General features: G+C 38.9%; 1 protein-coding gene across 7 annotated transcripts in view; it reads left to right on the forward strand.

Moving 5' to 3' along the window:
* Positions 1 to 6: 6 nt before the first annotated feature.
* Positions 7 to 22,821, forward strand: part of PIP5K1B (phosphatidylinositol-4-phosphate 5-kinase type 1 beta) — a 285,086-nt gene continuing 262,271 nt past the window's right edge. For all 7 annotated transcript variants that reach the window (XM_015594528.2, XM_015594529.2, XM_006918403.3 and 4 more), the window contains exon 1: positions 7 to 299. The gene's annotated coding sequence lies outside the window, so the exon portion shown is untranslated. The remainder of the gene's footprint in view (positions 300 to 22,821) is intronic.

A 22,821-nucleotide genomic window follows, 5' to 3' on the forward strand; every position in this document is an offset into this window, starting at 1 on the left:
GGCGGGGAAGGAAGGGGAAAGCGGGGACACACATTCGCCGCGGCGCGCGCGCATTGCATACTCGCAGCCGCGCGCTCCCGCCGAGGCGCGTCCGGGGCGAGTTTGGCCCCGCGGCTCCGGCCCCGGCACCTGCCCACTGTCCGAGCAGCGCCCGACCCCGCCCCCGGCCCCGGGTTCCCGCGGCCTCTCGTCTGCACTGTTCCTCCTTCGCCCGTGGGTAGCAACAACATCCCGATAACTTGCAGACTGTGGAGCAACTGGTCTCGAAAGCGGAGGCGCCCTAAGGCTGCCCGAGTGAGGTAAGTTTCCTGCGTGTCCCCGGCCCCTCCTCCCTGGACCCTCCTTCTGGACTCGGGCTTGGGGGCTCTGTGTCTCTGAAGAATCCTGGCGGTCTCTACGCTCCCACTTTATCCAGGTTGTGCTGGGGGTAGGGTAAAGGGGGTGCGCGTGGACACTGAAACGGGACCCTCATTTCGCTGGGACCACGGCTGCGCGTTCCCCGTGGGCACCCACCCGCTCGCCACCTGGGTTCTCCCGGCTGCAGCGACACTCGGGGATCAGGCTGGGTACACTTAAGCAGGAATCCCCTCTCTTGTTTGGGAGAACAAGCTGAGTTTGGTAGCAGCAGGAGAGATCTCCCACTACCACCATTCCCGTCCTCCTTTCCCCCCGGTATTAAACTTGTTAGGAGCCCCTGGGTTCTCGAGAGGGGCTTTCAGTTTGGTGTTCTGGTGGTTTCTGGCACCGGAGCCGGATTGAACAGGTGCGGTACGGTTCCAGCCTAAATGCTGCAACATACTTCTGCGTTTCCCCCGCTTCTCTCCCCCAGCCCCGTCAACGTGACGCTTCAACAGCTGGGGCGGAGGGTGGGAGTGTGGGGGAACGGAGTTGGAGAATGCCAGGGTTTTCTTTGCCAGGCCGGTGCTAGAAGTAGGCAAAACAGAAGACAACAAACGTCTGCTTATCTGCTCGTCTATGCAGATGAGCTTGTTGTCATTTCTTATCCCTCCAGTTCCTTGTCTCTGTTGCCTAGTGTGGTTGGGGTAGAAACCTGTTCCAGCGAAGTTGTTTGGGTAGGCTGATGAATCCTTTCATCTTATCTAGTGAAATCAGGACTCTCAACAAGGAAATGCTAGTTACTCTGATGCTTTTTAAAGGCAGAGTGTTGCAGCCAAAATACAACCTTCCCCTCTCCCCCGTTTTTCTATGACATTCTCAGCATGCTGGAGGCCCTAGCTCTAAGGCGAATGACCCTTGAGGGACCCATTGGGTCTCAAAATGTGATAGTCTCCTGCAAAGAAGAAGCGCCCCACCCCCTACTCCATCAGTACTCCTGAGCATCGTTTTGGGAAACCCCTGTTGCCCCTCTGGCCAAGAGCATCCACCCAGGCTTCTCTCTTCTGTGGAAGGCTGGTGTTCGTCAGAGTGGAGGAAAGCTGAAGGGTTGGTTTCATTACCTCTCTAGTGTGATGAAGTAGAACAGTGTTCATGGAAGCTTTTTTCAGAATATTTCCAGCTGAAAGGAGGCCTTAGGAAAAGAAAGGAAAAAAAAAAAAACCTTTCTCAGCCAAGTTCATGCCAGTGGGAAGTTGAGTAAGCATCATGCATGATCACAGGCTGAGGGAAATGGTGCATTCTGTATACAGTAATGTGAGTGAGACTATTGAGAAAGCTGTTTAAGTCTGAGACCGATGTATAATGTCTTGCTTGAGAAAGAAAACTGTTAAACACCGAATGATTAAACTGCGTTACATTTTTGTCCAAATTAAGACAAGGGATTTAGTAATACCTTAAACTTTCATCAGTGCCTTTCTATTTGTAAATGCTTTTCAGTGTTGTCATTTAATTCTGACCACTTCTGAGGGAGGCAGGGCAAAGATTATTAACCGCATATTCACAGGAAGAACGTGAAGCTAACAGGTTCAGGGACTTAGCAAGGTAACAAGTGGCTGGAACTGGAGTCACAACAAGGTTCTCTAAAATAGCCCACACCACCACCGCTATCACCACCCAGTGTTGGTTCTGTACTTGTATAACGTTTTTACGATGGCCAGAGCTTCTGCATTGTGGTTTGCAAAGTCTCACTGTGAATTACTATTCACACATGACAGATGAGGATACTAAGGTTTAGACAAGAGATGGGGGTTTTCCATGGTTTTATGGCTAATCCGGTGGAATTTACAAGTCTAGAACTCAAAGCTCCCTATGTCTAGTCCATTGCCTTGTGGATTATGCCATTGTTCCACTTCTGATAGCAATTGGGACACATCACAGATGCTGCAGTATACTAGGGGCTGATAAGCATGCCTGCTGGTGACCTCGGTTCTAGTTCTGGCACTATATTTGTATGACCTGGGCCAAATCATATCACCTCTGAACCTTAAGATTCCCACATATAAAATAAGAGGTTTGTATCAAATTACCTCTCTAGTTTTAGCATTCTGAAATTCTTATCATTATATTTGTAATCCAATGTTATTTTCTCTAGAGGAAAAAAAGCTTTTAACCCTGTATTAGCTAAGAGATTTAACTAAGTATCTATTCCACCTACAATTTACTCCCCCCACCCCCACTTCACCACAAAATACTTAAGGGAAAGAAAATTCCAAGTATAGTTTAGCTCAGCATCTGTATTGTTTTGTATTACTCTTAGACTTGGAAATATTCTGAGGGACTGAACTAGTTTAAAATACATGTCAGGATTTACTTGAATCTTCCAGACAGTCGACTCATACCTTTAATTTTTTTTTAGCTTTGGGGTTTGCATAGGGTAAGTACTCATTAAATAGCTGCTGAATGAAGGAGATGAGTGAAATCACTCTTAAGGAAAACACATGCATTTCATCATGTAAATTCCCAACATCTGGTAACCCATACGATCATTTACCTACAAGAGGTATGCCTCCTGAAGCTGGCAGGTACAGGTGCCCATTGTTGTTCTCCTTCCTGAATACATCATATAAAGAAGTTTTTCTCCTTGTAGACAATAAACTCATGTCATCTATGCCATACTCTTGCTCACTTCCCTCCCCTTAGTAATGTGTAGCCCATTGAAAGATATATTACTAGAAGCTGACTTGTGCTATTTGATGAAAGTTTGTCTTGAGAGAAACCAACCACTCTCTTTTTATATTTGAGTAAATTTTAGCAGATGCTTATACCAGCTCGTGGTTTCAGAGGGGAACCTAATTAACAAACCCAACCTAGTTTCTGTTCCCATTAAGAATCCTCTTCTCTTTCTACCCCTCCTTCCTGTATATTGAAAAGTAGTGTTTCTATGTTTACAAGAATGATGACAAAGAATTAGAATGGGTCTTAAATATTATTAACAGATCCAGCCATTAGGGATTGAGGTGTATTTCTTTCTGATAGAGAATTCAAATATTAACTAGTTCAAGCACTCTCACCTTTTATGGGTAGGACGGCTGAATTGTCTTTGCTCATGGTCACACAGATGTTTAGCAGGAGGACCAGGGCTAATGTGGAATTCTTAAAAAAGGTTCACATCCAGTGTTGTGCTTGGGGTTTTATGGTGAAGGTGCAGTTTTGACTTTTAGATGTCATAGAGATTAACAGAATACTTGTGTTTACCAGTAATTATTAGTGAGGGGTCACATGTTTAGTATTTATATTTTTAAATTTTCTTGTCTAAGCAGATACCATTAAGGAGAAAATGTTTGTCTGTTTTTATATATTCACTATGTTTCTTTTGGCTTAAATAGATCACCAGACTCAGTGCTTGGAGACATGGAACTATTTGAATAGAAATACAAATGTATGCTGGTTTTCCAAGCTTCTCTTCCTGGTAAATAAAGCCAGAAGCCAAAGGTGGCCTTGTCATACAGCCAGTAAAATCATAAATATGTATACATTTCATTTGCATTTTGCTTTTACTTCTGTTAAATGGTGAGTCAGAGCAGTTAATATCCTGGAAAAATCATTTTTTTTTCTTATGGCTAGAGCCTTCATTAGTTACTCTGTAAAACACCAAGTCCTAAATGTATTTGTCGTAGAAACATGTTTTCTTTGTATCAAGTACATTAACTGGAGTTGGAAGGAGTCTTTTTATCTTTTAGATGCTACCCAGTTAGAACTGTACATTATATAGCTCAGCTGTTCATTTGTGGACTTATCTACGGCAATTCTAAATGCCAGGGAAATCATGGAGGAGAGAGAGTTGGGCTTTTGTTTAGTATTTTTCTTTTTAAAAATAAACTTTAATCTATTGATAAAATTTTTGAACTGTACCATATAGTAAACAATTAGATGCTGTTGATGAAATGTTTTATTCAGTCGGGTTCCTTTCAGTATAAAAGATTAGGCCAGGGAAAGCAGACTTGATTTTGTGTTTCCCATCATGAATTTTATCTACTTCTAAATTAATCACAGGCCTATTAAGGAGACAATGATATAGGAAAACATGATAATCCTATCCAAACTAAGTTACTCTTGCGAAGAATTGAAACATTGATAATTGAGACATGGTTACATGTTTAGTCAGCTGGCAGTACCTTGGTGTTACCATTTTAAGTTAAGACAAACCTTTATTTGAATGGACAACTCCATGAAGTGTGTGTTCTTGTATAAAGTCTTCTGTGTTGTTTATGAGGCTGAATAATCAGTGGGTGTGCTGTTTGTTTGAGGGAGTTTGCATAATGGGTGAGCAGTAAGTTCTTGAGACTTCTTTTCTCTAGGAGTTTTAGAAAGTCAGTTGTGAAATTGTAATGAAATATAAAGCATTCTGTGCAGTACTGGTCCCAATAAGCTGGGCATGTCTGTCCTTTAGTTGAGGTACAGGCAAGGGTTGGAATCCAAACACTAGGGCCCTAGGGAGTATAATTAACTTGAAACTAAAGTTCCGGGACTAAATACAGGACTGTAGAAAGTTCATCCATTTTGTAAGAAACAGGTGATGTTTAAATCTTTGGCATTCAGTAATGCTGAGCAAGGGGTTTGGGAGGAGGACACAGTTATAGCTAGCTAGCCATAAAAATGTATTTTTGTTTCATAGCATGGCACAAGAAATTCAGTAGATTAAACACGTTAGGTAGTGGGTTTTCAACATTTAATACACTTCTTTTAAAAAACAAAAACAAAAAAAACCATGCCCATTATCGTGATCTTTGGATTGCTGGGTCATAACATCTGTTAATAAAGGAAACCAAACAGCGGCAATCAAAAGAAGTAGTACTACAACCTGCTTGGGTGGTTAAGCACATCATAGGTGTTTAGCTAATACTTGTCAATGGAAAGAGGTAGCATCATGTTTTATTTATCTTTGTACTTTTGGAATTTATCACTGTGCCTTGCAAGTGGTCTGGATTTAATAAATGTGTATTAAACAATGTATACATCCAAATGAAAATCACTCATCAAAACCTAAGATGTTTCACAATTATTCTAATAATTCCATTATTTTCCGGACCATTTTAGAAATGTCAGGTAGGCTAAAAGACACTAGTTTAATCATAAGTGGTATTTACTCAACAGACTTCTGACCTTTTTTAACCATCATGCCTAAAAATAATTTTTTTATTTCTCTTAACAGAAATGACAATATAAGTATGAACTGTGTTACTCTTTTTATTATTTATAAGTACCAGCTAAACATATTTTTAAAGCACCCAGGGTGGCTTAGTAGTGAGTTTGGCTCCAGGTACGCAGACACAAATGGACTTTAAGTATCTCTAAGTGAATTAGTTTAAATGTCACCTCCTCTTGGGCCTTCTCTGATCATCTAACCAAAAGGGGACCATCTTCATATGTTTTCTTAACTTATCACAATAGATACTGATATATTTATGTATTTCATTTGTCTTTCTGCCACCTCTGCCCAAACTTACACTAAACCCAAGATTATAAACTTTTCGAAGGCAAAAGTCATGACTCTTAAACTCTGCTTTTCTAGTGCTTGGCACATAGTAGGTGCCCAATAAATATTTAATGAGGGAATGAGTAAGTCCCTTCCATCCTGTCAAGATGAACTGAGCCACCATTTAGCTAACTCAAACCAAACAGGTTCAGCTGTGAAGACAGTTCTTAAAGGCTAGCGATGGCAGCTTCATGAGAATGACAACCAAGTCCTCTAGGAGGAGGAAACAACGCTTGTTTAGGTGAACAAATTCTGGCATGAGTATGAAGCAGTATCTCTAAAGTGTTATTCATTTTCATTTGCTCAAAAATGAACAGTAGAGAACAGATAAGTACAAATTATCAAGCATAAAACAAAACATTCCAAAACTATTAAAATGGAGTCTGAAAGTACCAAAATCATAAACATATGTAATTCTTAATTCAGATGCCTGGGTGATAATATACAAGACAAATCCTATGACACTTCAGGTAAAAACTTCTCAGCCTCAGCTGGCTTTTCTTGAACTGTTAGATGCATCATTATCCCAATACCAGGGAAAAGGTTAGCAGGTGTGGCTCTTGGACCAGCAGCAGCATCACCTGAGAACTTGCTAGAAACACAGATTTTCATATTATATCCCAGGCCAGCTGAATCAGAAACTCTGGAGAAGGAGTTCAGCAACCTGCATGTTGACAGGCATCCAGAAAATTCTGATACATGCTCAATATTGGCAGGAAATGTTAAATTGGTTGCTCAAAGTATTTGCCTCCTGAAGTGCTTGGTATTCCCTGGTGAATCCCGGGTTGTGTTGAGAGGAGGATGCAGTCTGCCTACTCTGCCAGAAATACCACAGGAGAAATAATACCGGTCTTGGTTTCTCTCAGCCACGTGGATCACAAGAAAACAAATGCATATGACTGGATTGGGTATTTATGACTTTCGATAGTCCAAAAATGTTCTTGATAGTCACTGGCCTTGCCAAGTGATGGGTACTCCCAGGGCTGGGAGATAGACGAGGGTATGAGGGTAGTGAGGGTAAGACATGCTCCATGTATAACTTATGTTTGGGTGTCACTTCAATAGGACACCAGGTGAAATGATGATTTCAAGAGCTAGTGGTTGTCTTGAAAGAGGAGACAGTGGTTTACTGATAGTTCTTGGAATATTTTACGTTAGTTTAATATGCTAGCTATTAATAGACCCCTTCACCAGGAGAGTACCACATGCTATGGGGTATGCAAAATGTATGAATATGATTCTGGCTCTACTTTGCTGAGAACTTACTCTATTCTAGGCACTTCTCAAGTGCTGTTTCTTTTTGTCTTCACCATGCTCCTGAAGGTGGGATGCAGCATCTTGGACAATAGAGAAGGGAAAGGAAACCGAGTCAGGTTAGGTACATGCTTATAAGCTCAGAGCCAGTAAGGAATGGTTCCAGCCCTGGCTTTTCTGATTTTAAAACCCACATTCTTTTCTTTGCTTCATGCAGTTGCACCTTGAAATGTAGTTTTGGGAGAAGAGTTTTAAAAAGGAAAACATAAGTGAGCTTAAAATTTATATTTATGAGCTCTAGATTACATAATTGACATTGTACTTCGATATCTCAAAGGCACCTCAAATTCTACATAACCAACACCAGAATCATAATCTTTCTCTCATACCTGGTCCTCTTGAAGGGTTGCCTAGCTCTGTGGTGGGTACCACTCACCAGCACCAGGCAGGAAGCAGAGTCTTGGGAGCCATCTTTGACCCCATCCTTTTTATCCACTGTACCTAATCGTTCACCCATTTTTACTGATTTTGCTTCCTGAATATGTCCCCCATCCATCTGCTTTTCATCATTTCTGCTGATTCTGTGCTAAACCAGCTTCTCTTCTCTCTGCTGGATTCAAGCCATAGCCACCCTGGGCTCCCGAGTCCACTCTGGCCCTCCTAATCCATCATCCATGCTGTAGCCAGAGCAATCGAGATAGCTGAGAAGCCCTTAGACTCTGTTGGATCCTTACCTCCCACACCCAGCTCAGCCCTCACAGAAGCAGACACATTCCGGCCCCCCCGGGCTCTTCAGGTTGGTGGCCTTTTGAACTCTTGCACAACCTCTGAGGACTTCCTCTTCCAAACAGCATGCCACTCAGATGCTTTTGCTCTCCGAGAGTGCACTCAGGCCCACAGTCATAACTGGAATTGGCTGCTCTTACAGGCACAGGGTGAAGTCTCGTGTGGCTCTAGGGACCTGTTCAAGCCACCCCAAACCCCAAGATTTTAGAGTGCTCTGGGAGTCTCTGAGGTGCGCGCACTCATTCTAACAGGAACCAAAGACTGCTAATTAGATAAGAAAAAAGCAGTTGTTGAGGAAGGAGTTAGTTGGGGGCTAAAAGCATTATCTTTGACATTCTAGTTGTGTTTAGGATGGAATAAAAAACAGAAGTGTGGGATCCTGCAGCACCCAGTTAATATAAATTGGCCTAAGCTAAGCTTGTATTTAATTTTTGCACATGGCTTTTTCAGTTACTTATTGTCACTTGAACTGAGAAGTACCAAATTGTCTTAGTCAGTTTGGGCTGCTATAACAAAGTACTGCACACTAGGTGGCTTATAAACAACAGAAATTTATTTCTCACAGTTCTAGAGGCTGTCAGTTTGAGATCAGGGTGCTAGCATGGTCAGGTTCTGCTGAGAACCCTCTTCCAAGTTGCAGATTTCCAACTTCTCATTGTATCCTCATGTGGTGGAAAAGAGGGCAGGAGTGCTCTCTGAGGTCCCTCTTACGAGGGCACTGATCCCATTCATAAGGGCTCCACCCACATGACCTAATTCAAGGTCCCACCTCCTAATACCATCACTTTAGGGGTTAGGATTTCAACATATGAATTGGGTGGGGTGGGATGGGGGGAGACACAAACATTCAATGCATCGCACACCCCTTTGTGGCTAAGTCAGTGTCCTTTAAGAAACACATTCTAGACTGTAACCCAGTGTAGACATAGACGTATAAATAATAAATATATTTAAAATAAAGGTTTCATGGAGCAAGACTTAGCTATACTACATGAAGCATGCTCTGGTTATTTTCTGAAACATTCCTTCCTACCTCCAACCTCTACCAAACACTGGTCACGATCCACCAAATTGACTTTACTCCCCAGAGATGGACTGAGATCTACAATTTGGAAAGCACGAATCTATTCTATCATCTCCAGTGCTGCCTGTGCAGAAGCCCAGGCCAGAGTCATGTCTTTGTTACGAAGATGACCATGACTCCTCCTCCAGTGCTCTTCCCACCCCTGTGTGTTCACCGAGGGTCGTTGAGTTAAAAACTACCTGAGTCTCCCTGCAAAGTTTTAATTTCTGTCAAGAAAGCATTGTGAAATTTTGAGAGTAGGCATCTGATAAAGTTGGGGGAAAGTAACTCAGAAGGCCGCTTTGTCTATTACACAGGATAAATAAGCTACAATGATGAAACATGGCCTTTAAACTGGGGCATTTCTATATTTTTTTCATATAATACCCTAAAGTTCATACTAATTTATTTTAGCAAGAACCTAAATACTATAGGGAAAAAATAACCTCACTTTAAAAATATGTCAAGAACAATTTGACAGCTTTTGTTTTCCTGACTGGAATTCATTGAGACATCAAGCCTGTCCATTTTAACTGGCAATTCAAGCACACGATGAAAGGAGCTTAAAACAAGAGAACTCTTGACTGCTCAGAACTTTTGGACAGGCTGTTTTACTTCTAGGATAAATTTTCTGGTTACTAAGGGTTTGCTTGTTCCTTTAGGGGTCAAAATTTATTATAGGCCACTTTTCTATAGACATTTCCTCAAAGTTGTCACAACCTATTCTTATTTTTTAAAAGATTATACAGAACACAGTGTGTCCTTTTTTGCTATAATAAAGTGATAGCTTCTGATTCCATTCAGGGATGCGGGGAACTTCTGAACAAAATGACCCCACTTTGATGTCTTTGAAAATCTTATCTGCCCTTTCTTGATTTAATTTTGGGGGAAGAGGTACTATTTCTTTCACTTTCAGCAGTGATAGCCCCTTAAACTCATTGTTTGCTGTTGAGAATCTTGCGACCTTGGGAGGCAAATAACATCCACATTGTCTGAATTGTGTTTCTCAAATACATTCATATTATACATTGAGATTGAATTTTTTTTTAAGCAAAAATGAAGTTTTTGAGGGAGGGCCTCAAGAGTTCTATCTGTAAAACAAGCAAGCTTTAGTTCTTTCTCATTCGCTTAATTCTTTGGCCAATAAAGAGCATGTTTTCCTTATGCTCTGTTTTTGGGTTCAGATAAAGTGCTACCTTTTAGACTGACATATTCATGATTTCTTTTTTTTTATATAAAACATTTATGTGTTTACTACATTATTGTCTAAAGCACACTTTCAAAGACTTTTTCATTTCACTTAAACAGCCTGGTAATTTATGGGTGATTTGGTGGCAGTTTCATTTTTAATGTTTTATGCCTTGAGAGGTTATAGATTACCAAAGATATTTTTCTTTCCATTGGAGAAATTGCATAGAAAAATTTTTCCAAGTTTCCTGATAATCGTCTTCTATTTGGAAAATGCATTTTAATACCTACAGTAAAACAAGTAAAGTGACTGTGAAGCTATACCTTATTTTTAAGGAGCGATGTGAACTAGACTGTTCTTAGGCTTATGAATTCATTATATGGAAACAAACAAACAAAATACAATAGCATTATTGCTTTGGCAAGCTATATTTAAATGATGCCCTTTCATTATTTTTCCCAAGACATCTAGTTTAGGCAGAGTGGTGAGGATTTATGGAAAATGGAGTAAGTAAGAAATCAGTCTTTCATGCTAAGAGAGAAACATGACTTTTGTTTATATTTGTTTATAGAAAACAAAATGAAAATTCAGTTCTTAAGCTTTGTCTACATTTGGGCTTCATGATTTAGCTTTGCAGTTTCTCAGAAGCTCCCTTTCCTATGTGGCAATTTATATATATAATGTAAACATGATGTATCATTTCATTTTGTGCAAACTTTATATAAAGAATAGTCACTTCCAAATGTCAAAAGACTTCTGGAAGTGTTTTAGAACTGAGCATCCTACATTTGTGCCTAGCAGCTTTAGAGATGATCACCAGCACCCCCTGATGTTACATTGTTATTGGTTTCTTCATTGTCTGCCTTCTTCACTGGAAAGTCAAGTTCTACAAGGGGAAAGATTGTGTTCTGTTCACACTTGTATTCCTAGCACTTTGGAGAGTGTCCCATGCAAAGATGGCTCTCAGTGAACATTTGTTGAATGAAGAATAATTTCACTTAGCTACAAATGTCTTTTCTTCAACTTCCTAGTTCCCCTTTCCTTTTTAAAATGTCAGCAGCCTCTAGCTCGTAGTCTTACCACTGCTTCAAGTTCCTTTCCCAATGAGCAGCCTTGTTCATGGTCACATTCTAGACTTTTTTCCATCTCTTGCTTTTGGCCCACAGCATTTAGGACAATTTAATAGCTCATGCCTTGCTCTCTCTTAGCCACTCATCTGCTCTTGTCATCCCAACTCTTACCTCTATGAAAAAAAATACCTCTATTACAAAATCTATACTTGTACCTGTTACCATTTCAAAATCTGAATCTATCTCCTTTCCCAGATTCTGAATTTTTATCAAATATCCTCATTTTTACCTACTTTTGAAATTTTAGCAGTCATTTTATTTTGCTTGTTATATAAAACATTTATGTGTTTACTACATTATTGTCTAAAGCACACTTTCAAAGACTTTTTCATTTCACTTAAACAGCCTGGTAATTTATGGGTGATTTGGTGGCAGTTTCATTTTTAATGTTTTATGCCTTGAGAGGTTATAGATTACCAAAGATATTTTTCTTTCCATTGGAGAAATTGCATAGAAAAATTTTTCCAAGTTTCCTGATAATCGTCTTCTATTTGGAAAATGCATTTTAATACCTACAGTAAAACAAGTAAAGTGACTGTGAAGCTATACCTTATTTTTAAGGAGCGATGTGAACTAGACTGTTCTTAGGCTTATGAATTCATTATATGGAAACAAACAAACAAAATACAATAGCATTATTGCTTTGGCAAGCTATATTTAAATGATGCCCTTTCATTATTTTTCCCAAGACATCTAGTTTAGGCAGAGTGGTGAGGATTTATGGAAAATGGAGTAAGTAAGAAATCAGTCTTTCATGCTAAGAGAGAAACATGACTTTTGTTTATATTTGTTTATAGAAAACAAAATGAAAATTCAGTTCTTAAGCTTTGTCTACATTTGGGCTTCATGATTTAGCTTTGCAGTTTCTCAGAAGCTCCCTTTCCTATGTGGCAATTTATATATATAATGTAAACATGATGTATCATTTCATTTTGTGCAAACTTTATATAAAGAATAGTCACTTCCAAATGTCAAAAGACTTCTGGAAGTGTTTTAGAACTGAGCATCCTACATTTGTGCCTAGCAGCTTTAGAGATGATCACCAGCACCCCCTGATGTTACATTGTTATTGGTTTCTTCATTGTCTGCCTTCTTCACTGGAAAGTCAAGTTCTACAAGGGGAAAGATTGTGTTCTGTTCACACTTGTATTCCTAGCACTTTGGAGAGTGTCCCATGCAAAGATGGCTCTCAGTGAACATTTGTTGAATGAAGAATAATTTCACTTAGCTACAAATGTCTTTTCTTCAACTTCCTAGTTCCCCTTTCCTTTTTAAAATGTCAGCAGCCTCTAGCTCGTAGTCTTACCACTGCTTCAAGTTCCTTTCCCAATGAGCAGCCTTGTTCATGGTCACATTCTAGACTTTTTTCCATCTCTTGCTTTTGGCCCACAGCATTTAGGACAATTTAATAGCTCATGCCTTGCTCTCTCTTAGCCACTCATCTGCTCTTGTCATCCCAACTCTTACCTCTATGAAAAAAAATACCTCTATTACAAAATCTATACTTGTACCTGTTACCATTTCAAAATCTGAATCTATCTCCTTTCCCAGATTCTGAATTTTTATCAAATATCCTCATTTTTACCTACTTTTGAAATTTTAGCAGTCATTTTATTTTGCTTGTTTCTGTGCAGGCACAAAGTCATGAGGGATTCTTTTTAAAAAATGTTCTCTATTCTCATTTATATTTCCTCTATTAATGCCTCTTACCTGAACTATTATAGCAGCTTCCCAAACAGCTTCTATACATCCCTCCTGCCCCTCTTTAATCAGTTACAATACTTGCTACCAGAGGTTATAATTTTATCACTACTGTGCCCCCAAATTCTTAGATGCTTACTGTTTCTGAAATCTAAATGCCTTGGTTTGGTACATAAGACCATCCACAGTCTGGCTCTACCTGACTATTCATCGCCGTCAGTGTTGTGATCATCATCCTTGTAGTAGTATATTAGTGACAGCAGCTACCATTTCTTAAATTCTTACTCTGTACTGAGCACAACACAAGAAGATATGAAGTCATAAAGGTTCTTAGTGTGTTTGGAGCTGTAAAATCTGATAATGGGTACGATGGGTGTGGGTGGAAGAAGATGGGAGCTGTTGCGGTGTGTTGGGACCAGACCATGACATCTTGTTAGATGAGCTAAAGAGTTTGAACTTCTGTTGGAGATGAGGCAACAACTGGAAGATTTTCACAGACAAGTGGTGAGCTCATGCTTTATGTTAGATCAGTAACATGGGCTATAGTTTGGGAGAGGAATGAGAGGGGATAGGGGCTAGAGACAGGGAGACTAGCCAGAAGAGAGATGGTGAGAATGGAGAAAAGTGAACAGATTTGAGATTTAGGGAGATTTTATAGGAATTGATGACTACTTCACATGATTTTTGAGGTGAAAAAGATAACTCTCTGGCTTTTGACTTGAGTAATTAGAGAGAGTATACCAGGAAGAGGCAATATATACATGGTGGCAGAGGTTGTGATGACGCATCCAATTTTGATCATGCGTTTGAGATACCTGTGGATTATCCAGGTGGAGTGTGGCTGAGAGGAGAGAGGTCCATGATGGAGACACTAGCTCTGTTATGGTCATTAGTGTCTGAGCAATGATTCAAGCTATGGTAGTAGATGAGATTGAGATACCTGCAGGACATCGAGGTGGAGGATCTAGAAGGAATCTGTATGAGTGTGTGGATACAATGAGTTAGGTCTATTATGGAGACAGTGTGTTATGTTCTCTCGCCCATGATTAAAATCATGGGATTAAATGAGACCTCTCTGAAAAGGTTTGTAGACTGAGAAAATCATTCCCTGATCTTCATTTGCAATTTCATCTCTCCGTATTCCATTTTGTAGTCTTTTCTACTTAAGGAAACATCATCAGATTTTCATGACACCACATATATGCCACTGTCCTGCAAGGCTTCTCCAATCCCCACACTTGTCCAGAGTCATTACTCAGGCATACATTCCCTTTGGACTTATGACTCTTGCACTTATGACTCTTTTAGAACTTTCCCTAGAATCTGACTTTTCATTTGTTCTCTGCTTATCTCTCCAAGCAGACTCGAGTCCTGACAGTTGGGACCATGTCTTCTCTCACTTCGTGTTTTCCACCCAGCCTCACAGCTCCAGTGTATTCTACACACTGGCCGCTCCTACTGCTTTTTTTTTTTTCCTTTTGCTATTTTATAAGCTAGATTATTTTAATGCTCTAATACCAAAAGCAATATATCAAAAATCCCAACATGACTGCATGAGCCTCCCACTACTTTTCAATTATTTTCTCCTTTAGAAGAATGAAGTTAAAAGATGAACAACTCAAAGCTCTATAAGGTTTTATATCAGTTGATGTACCTTGAACTAAATTGAAAGTGCCTGCTTATGATATATTTGTAGCTAGAATGTTCTATTTCTCATTTAAAAAATTAATTAACAAAACATTCCACAAAACCCATGCAGAATTCTTGTCATTTATCATTCTCACAATTTGAAACTTTCAGAGGAAGAGAATATATCTTTTGGCAGCTCCCCTACTATTGCTTATTGTGAGCAAAGTTTATCTCTTGGTTTCATTGGGTCGAATTTCCTGTTGTTTTTAAATGACATTTGCATACATTTGCACAGGCAGAGTCTGGATGCAGTGAGATCTCTGGTCCAAGAAGCAGGTATTCTGGCTTATCCTGCCCCTCTCCTGACACTTCAGTGACCCCTGGTCCTGTGGCTTGACCTCTTTTGTGCCTTTTTTTTTTTTTTCCTCATCTGTGGAGTGAGAATCTATACATTGATTCCTGGCTTAGTTGAAAGGCATATTATGAGGCCAGATAGAATGATAGCCTTTGAGGTCCTTAGAACAAACACATCATGCACATTAGAGAATTTATTTCATAGGAATTGCAGAAGGAGGTCAGGCTTCAAATAGCCTCCTTTATAGGTAAAGCATGTAACATCTTCTGTGATGAGGCTCTCATAAAAGAAGATTCTCCTCTCCTCTCCCCAGAAGCCAAGGGTGCATGTGGGATGCTTTGCTGAAGTTGTTCTGATCGGAGTTCAAGAACATACCCTCAACATGGATGAGGAGAGTAACGAACTTTTGTCTTTAAAAAGAGGTGAATCTTGGGTATAGAGGTTTGTCGAAGAAATCAAAACTCATGTTTACTTGTTAAAGAAAAGGAATGCTGGTGGGCAGTAAATAATTCATGTGCTGGAATTCAAACTAGGACACGATGCTCAGTGTATTAAACAAGTTCATTGCTTATTCAGTTTAGATTGTATGGTTTGTGGTTGTTATCCTCATACCTCACAGAGTGTCTAATGTTATGCCTCTCATATAAAGATGTTCAATGTTTCAGTTCCTATTGAAATGGACTAAGGGAAACTCCTAGAAGTCATCCAGAAAGCAATTTTATCACCTGTGGAATCTTTAAAGCTGTTTGAGATTAATTGGACAGTCCTCAAATGCTAATTAAACTTTTGATAATAATAGAAATATTTGTAGTCCCTGACCTCCCTGGCAGAGGAGTTTGACTGGAGTTAAAGTCATAGGTAATACCTGATCAAAAATTAGAGGAACTCATAGAGTTTAACACCATTGGCATAGGAGTCACAACATTAGTTCAGTAGTATTGACATTGGACCTATAAGAAGAGACCAAAATCCTAATTCCTTACTTAGCCTGGCTGTGAGCATAGTGGCATAATCATAATTTGACAGGTGCCGTTTATTGGTTTTCTGCCCTTAGAGTCAGCCTATGTTCTAAGCATGGTGGACTTCATCATACTTGCTAGATTGCAAATGGTAGCAACATCAACAGAGTAAAATGATAGCTGATAGAATTTGGGATGTGGAAGCAGAGAGGAGAGGGTGCTGCTAATATTCTCATCTCCTAAAATGGGGAAGTAAGATATAGTCATTAAAAATCTGTGGAATTCCAGAGTTGTTATGCCTTCTTGCATTCCCACCAGTGGCATATGAGAGTTCCAGTCGCTCCACATCTTCATCAACACTTGGTGTGGTAAATCACTTTTGTTTCAGATCTTTCAGGAGGTATATTGTGGTGGCTCATGTTGGTTTTAAACTGTTTCCCTAATGGCATTGAGCATCTTTTTAGGTGTTTATTTGCCATCCTTATATGTTCTTTGGTGAGGTGTTAAGCTCACGTGTTAATTCTAGCAATTTTTATAGCATGCATAGATTTTTTAATGTAGATAATTATGTTGTCTGTGAAGAAAGACAGTTTAACTTTTAAAAAAAAAGTTGTCGGTAACAGATTTACGTACTTAAAATTACAAAGGTAGTGAACAGAGGAATTAAAACAATCATGTCAAGTTTTGGGTGGCGGCTGGGGGGTGGGCAGTAGGAGGAAAGTCCCTGTTAAGAATTAAGAAATTAAGAAAACAAGGGATTTAAGTATATTGTCAAGAGTAAAGTATATAACCACCAAGAGACCAAAACAGAAAATTTTCAGAATGGTTGTCCTTGGGGAAGGGAACTAGTGACAGCAACAGGAAAATTAAGAAATGACTATTCTTACAAAGTCCTCTATATCATTTGATATATTACTTTATTATATACATTTCTTTGATAAAAATAAATCATTATTATATTGGTAATTAGAACATAAAGATGAAAAGCACCATGAAGTAACTAAAATGGGTAGAGGGTAGAAGCTGAATATTATGAAATAAGAAATACTGGGGAAATAGTCTGTGTATAGAAAGTTGTGTAAAGGAAGGAAAGTCCCTAAAATGACAGTCATTGCTGATGATTATCTAACACTTATTTGAGTGCTTACTACATTCTACATACTTTCTAAACAATAAACAGGCATTAATTTGTTTAATATGCACAACAACCAATGGAATAGGTACTATTATTATCATTTTATAAGTGAGGAAATTGTGGAGTAGATATAGTAAGTCCACTATTTAGGCGACCCAGCCACGTTTCAAAGCCAGGGTTCCAAGTCCAGAGCTGTCTCTCTTAGCTATGATACAGTGTTATGTCTCATGGTAGGACAGTAGGTGTGACACTCCACAGTGCATACAGTGCATGCCCGTTGATCCTAAGGTGGCTTGACTTGTTCTCAAAGACTATCTCCTAAAGAGGTATAGTAGTCCTCCTTATCCACAGAAGATAAAGTCCAAGGCCTCCAGTGGATGCTTGAAACTGGTTAGTACCAAACCCTATATGTACTTCTTTCCCCTATACATACATGCCTATGATAAAGTTCACTTTATAAATTAAGCACAGTAAGAGAGTAACATCAATAAATAATAAAGTAGAACAGTTATAACAATATGCTGTAATGAAAGTTATATAAATGTGGCATTTTTTAGCAAAATAAGGCTTAATTGAATACAAGCACTGTAATACCATAACAGTCGATCTGATAACTGAGGTGGCTACTAAGTGACTAATGGATGGGGAGAGTATACAGCGTGGATACTCCAGACAAAGGAATGATTCACATCCCAAGCAGGATGGGGCTGGACAGCATCCGATTTCATCAACTACTCAGAATGGTACACAATTTAAAATTTGTGAATTATTTCTGGAATTTCCCATTTAACATTTTTGGACTACTGTTGACCATGGGTAACTGAATCCACAGAAAGCGAAACCACAGATAAAGGATAATCTTAGTTCATTCTTAGTTCACAGATAATCTTAGTTCATTCATAATTCAACAGATATTTGAGTGCCTACTAACCTGGTCCTAGGTACTAGTATTATTCCTTTCTAGTAGAAGAGGTCAATTATAAAGAAAAATAGATAAGTTAATGGAAGATGTTATAGAGAAAAAAATAGAGCAGGATAAGGAGTGGAGTGATGGCAGTGGTGTGGGAAGAGTGTTATTTTAGAAAGCGAAGTTAGGGAAGGCCTGTCTCTCTGAGGGGAATACACATGAACATTGTCTTAGCTTGGGCCGCTGTAACAAATATACCACAGGCCGGATGGCTTAAACAGCAAACGTTTGGGAAGGTGCCAACAGATGTGTCTGGTGAGGGCGCACTTCCTGGTTTGCAAATGACTTTCTTCTCATTGTATCCTCACATGGCAGAGGGCAGAGAGAGGGGACACAAGCTTTCTTATGTCTTTTCTGGTAAGTGCACTAATCTCATTCACAAGGGCTCCACCCCCTCATGACCTAATGACCTTGCAAAGGCCCTACATCCTGATACCATCCCATTGGGGGTTAGAATTCAACAAAGCAATTTCGGGGGAATGCAGATATTCAGTTCATAACAAACATAGATCTAAGCGATGTGGAGAAGCAAACTGTTCAATATCTGTTGAATTATGCTAGGAAAAGCATTCCAGGCTGAAGGAAGAGTAAGTGCAAAGCCCTGAGGTAGAGTTCCTTTGGCCCGTTTGAGATACTCTGCAAATGGCCGGAGCTGAGGCAGTTGGGGGAGTACTTGTGGCCAAGACAAGTGAGCATCATATACTTAATAGCGACATTTTATTTTTAGTGTTGTTAGAAGCCAGTAGAGGGTCGAAAGAAGGGAAGGGACTTCAAGAACTTCCTGCATTGTATGTCATGAAGAGGCTGTTTTCAACTCAAGTTTCAGAAGCTGAGAGCATTTTGCTGGTCGGTGAAGGCTGGAATGAATGAACTGCTAGGGAAGTCAGGTCCTCTCTGAATAAGGGAAAGCGCTTGCATTCAGCACACTAACATGTACCTTCCTTAAAGGTGATTTATTCGCTGGGGCAATAACTAAGTTGTGGCTACATGGAGATGCTAACTCATGGCACTGTTACTAATTGCTTCCTACATTTAATGAAGTTGATATGTTTAACCGCCATTAAAACATTGTCATTCTTGGCTATAAAGTAAAAATTGCAAGGATACGTTAGGGGACTGGTGTGGGGGTGGTACATGAGGACAAGTAAGGAATTTTGAAGGAAAGGTTTATGAATTTAAAATAGGAGTAAAGGGGGTTAAATATTTGCTAACAGAAGGAAATCTAACTTTGGATAGTGAACACTAAATGCAATATATATACGACATACTGTTGAATTATACCCTTAAAACTTATTTGATTTAATGTCACCCCAATTATTTTTAATTAAAAAATTTTAAGGAAAATAAACTATTTGGATAGAGGTACTAAATATCCAAAAATCTTTATCTTTTTATAATTTTTTTATTTGCTTGCTCAAAATGTATGTTTCCTAAATGATCATTAAAGAGTAGAAGTAAATCCTTAATTTTTATTATCTAAGGCAAAGTACATTTTTATTTATTTCTGGAAGATAGTAAGAATCTCTGATTAAAATATAAAAGGAAGATAATTTCTTAACGTGTCTAATTGTTTTAATAAATTATGTTAGAACCAATAAAACTAATACTTTTAAAAAAGCAATGAAATAGAGAAAATATCTGTTATCTATACATATACACATACAAGTTAGTGTCCAGAATACGTAAGGCATTTGTATAATATTTGCACGTGATCAGTTACATTCAAATTATTACGTACTTCCTGAAGAGTAAAACAGTATTTAACAAATCCATTGTACCGAATATGTCCTTTGATCCAGTAATTTCTCTTTTCAGGAGGAAAAAAATCAAAGGTAAAAAAAAAAATCGTGTTAGGACACTGAATTTTAAAAATGAAAGACTAAAAATAACTTCATTGGCTAACATTTGGGATAATGATTAAATAAACTGCAATAGCTCAGCAATATACTATTATTTGCGGATAAAATACTATGGAAAAGCCTATGTAAAATAACTGGGGAAAAATGTACAATATTATGAAAGACTATAATCAAATACACTGAGAAAGCAGAGAGTACTCTTGTACAATTTGCTTTGATGATTTTGCTTACCTTTTTATTGTATATTTGGTTGCACATAAATATGATATAGAGAATATAAAAAATATTCACATATGAGAGAATATCATAAGATGTAGAAAATAATATGCAAGGTCAACAAGATTTGGAGCACCTACTACTAACAGTCAGGAACTAGCATCGATTTTCAAAAAGTAAGCCATACTAGCAGATAAGATTTATATTTGGAAAAAAATTACTTCAAAAAAGGTTTTAGGTCTGTTTCCACAGCCCACATTCAATTCAATTCAATAAATAACAAATTTCTTAATTCTTAGCTGATGTCATACCTTAAGTATTATCATGTACAACTGAAGTCCAGAAAAGCAGAGAATTTCAGTAAGCCCGAAGAAGTCATTGGAATGGAATTTGACCTGGACTATGTTGCAAAATAACACTGTTGAGCTTGTCGCATCAGGTTGTATTGAAACTAGACAGTAAATTCCAAAGATATCATTGGGTCTTTAAAATGGATCCCACCTATTTCATGTATACACTAAGTACAAATACAAATCAACTAGATGGAAACAGTAAAAAGATTGCTTTGAATTTAGGATGTTCCTCCAATATGTTTCTCCTTTTCATGAGAAAAGATTATCCTTGAGATGATGCTAGACTGGGATATGTTCCTTGCAGTCTTAGTTGAAAGCTGCTCATTGCTCAACCTTCAATCATTAACAAATCAACAGGTATAATCTCTGTAATCATCACTGCTAAGGAAAGTTACCTTTAGCACCAGCCTTTGGATTCTTTTTTTAATATGTGTAAAAATTTAGTTTCAAAATTTAGTTTCAAAATTTAACTTATGTCATTTGTTCAAGTGCTGCTTTAGAATCTTAGAGATTATTCTAAGAACTCTTGGTGTCTAAAACTTAACAGCAGTAATCATATCTGTTCCATCAATATGATTTTTGATACTCCAGATACCTGGATAGGATGTGTATCCAGGGGATAGGATGTGTATGCAGGGGAGAGTGAGGAGAAGTGAACTTGACATTGCATCATATGCAGTGGACATGCATTGTGTACAAAAATGATCCAATAATCACTTTGCCCAGCAAAGAACAGCTTCTAAAATGAAGTTTGCCTACTTCAACAGATTTTTGAGAGGATTAATGAGATAAAGGAATACAGGTAGTAGGAACTAAGTAAAGCTTTTTCCTTTCACTTTTTATGAGCAAAGCTTTCTGTAAGGTCTGAAGGCAAAGGGATAACATTTAGAGGGAGGGGACATGGTGGGAAGACAATTGCAAAAACTAGGGATCTTTATCCTCAAGGAATTTACAGTACATTAGAGAAGCCAGGCCTACACATTTAATTAAGAGAGGAAATGTAATTAAAAGAAGAGTGACAAAAGTGCTGAACGTGGCTGGAGTTAGGGTAAAAGCCAGCCTCGGGATTCCAAATAAGCCTCTGAGCTTGTGGTGTGTGCTGACTGTTCTCTCCAGATTTGCAGATAGGCTGGTACACAGAGCTAACACATGCTATGAAATTACTCTGAGAGTCCCACTTTAAACAGTGATAAGATGTTAGAATTATGCTCGTTGCTTTTGAAACTTGCCTCTCTTTCACTGTACTTCAGGAAGTATTTCATAATAAGCAAATTGCAACCCCCTTTTTCTTTTTGTAATGTGAATGAAAGGAGGATAGGAAGTGAGAGAGATGACTTTCAGATTTTGCCAGCTCACCTTTATCCTCCAGGGACTTCTGTGTTTCTACCACAGTGTCATTAGTGGGTCCTCAGTGAGCTAGTCCCCATGTAGAATTGCTTCTAGAAGCTTCTGAAATCTTTCCCATGACATTGGAATAGTGAGGTGGAGGAGATAAGCATTTTATTTATACCTCTCTTATGAGACTTATCATCTTTCAGTGTGTATTTTCAGTTATTTGCAGTTGTGTCTTATCTTCCCTGCTGGATTCTAAGTTCCTTGAGGGAAGAAGGATCTCTTGTTTATTTTTTAATAAATAAAACTCTGTCCAAAGTAATTCCCTTTACTCCAAAGTCTTGTTGACTGATCGAATAACACAGATCACTTTTGTTTGTTTAATACTGCTATTCAAGAGATTCTGAAACTATTCATTTGTTATTTGGCATTTGAGATTCAGAGGAAATTCATTCTCACCATTTCTAACTTGCACTCTGCTGGCATTTTCCCTTCAGTCTACCTGAGCATCAGTCACAGTGTATTTTAGTGTTCATTCAGATTGCTTTGGAAACTCAGGACTATGGCCATCAGAAGAGGAGGTACTGGTCTCAAATCTGGTAGCTAAACCAGACACTTGGATCTGGTAAACAGAAGGTAGTGGGGCCCGAAAGAAAAGAATATGTCTAGCAGATGTAGGAAGGCCAGTGTTTTTCCTGGGCAAGGTTTTCTGGGAGTGCTCAGAGTTTAGTAGCAGCTGGCATAAACATTGCAGAGAGGTCTGCCTGCCCCATAGGCAAAGAGCACGGTAATTCTTGGTCAGGTGGAGTGGGCATTACAATTGATTGTTGGCACAGTGTACAGGCATACTTTGAAAGCTCATTATCTGGTGGTAGTGCTGGTGGTGCTGATGATGAAGAAACTGGAGCCTTTAACCAGTTTCAATGCTTTGTACCTGCTGTGGATTTCAGCACCTTCCCTGTAATAGAAGGAAGTTTGTTTAATTTAGCTGCAGGCCATAAGGTGACTACAAATACTTGTG

This window comes from Pteropus alecto, unplaced genomic scaffold (genome assembly GCF_000325575.1).
Source record: "Pteropus alecto unplaced genomic scaffold, ASM32557v1 scaffold95, whole genome shotgun sequence".
NCBI lineage: Eukaryota > Metazoa > Chordata > Mammalia > Chiroptera > Pteropodidae > Pteropus > Pteropus alecto.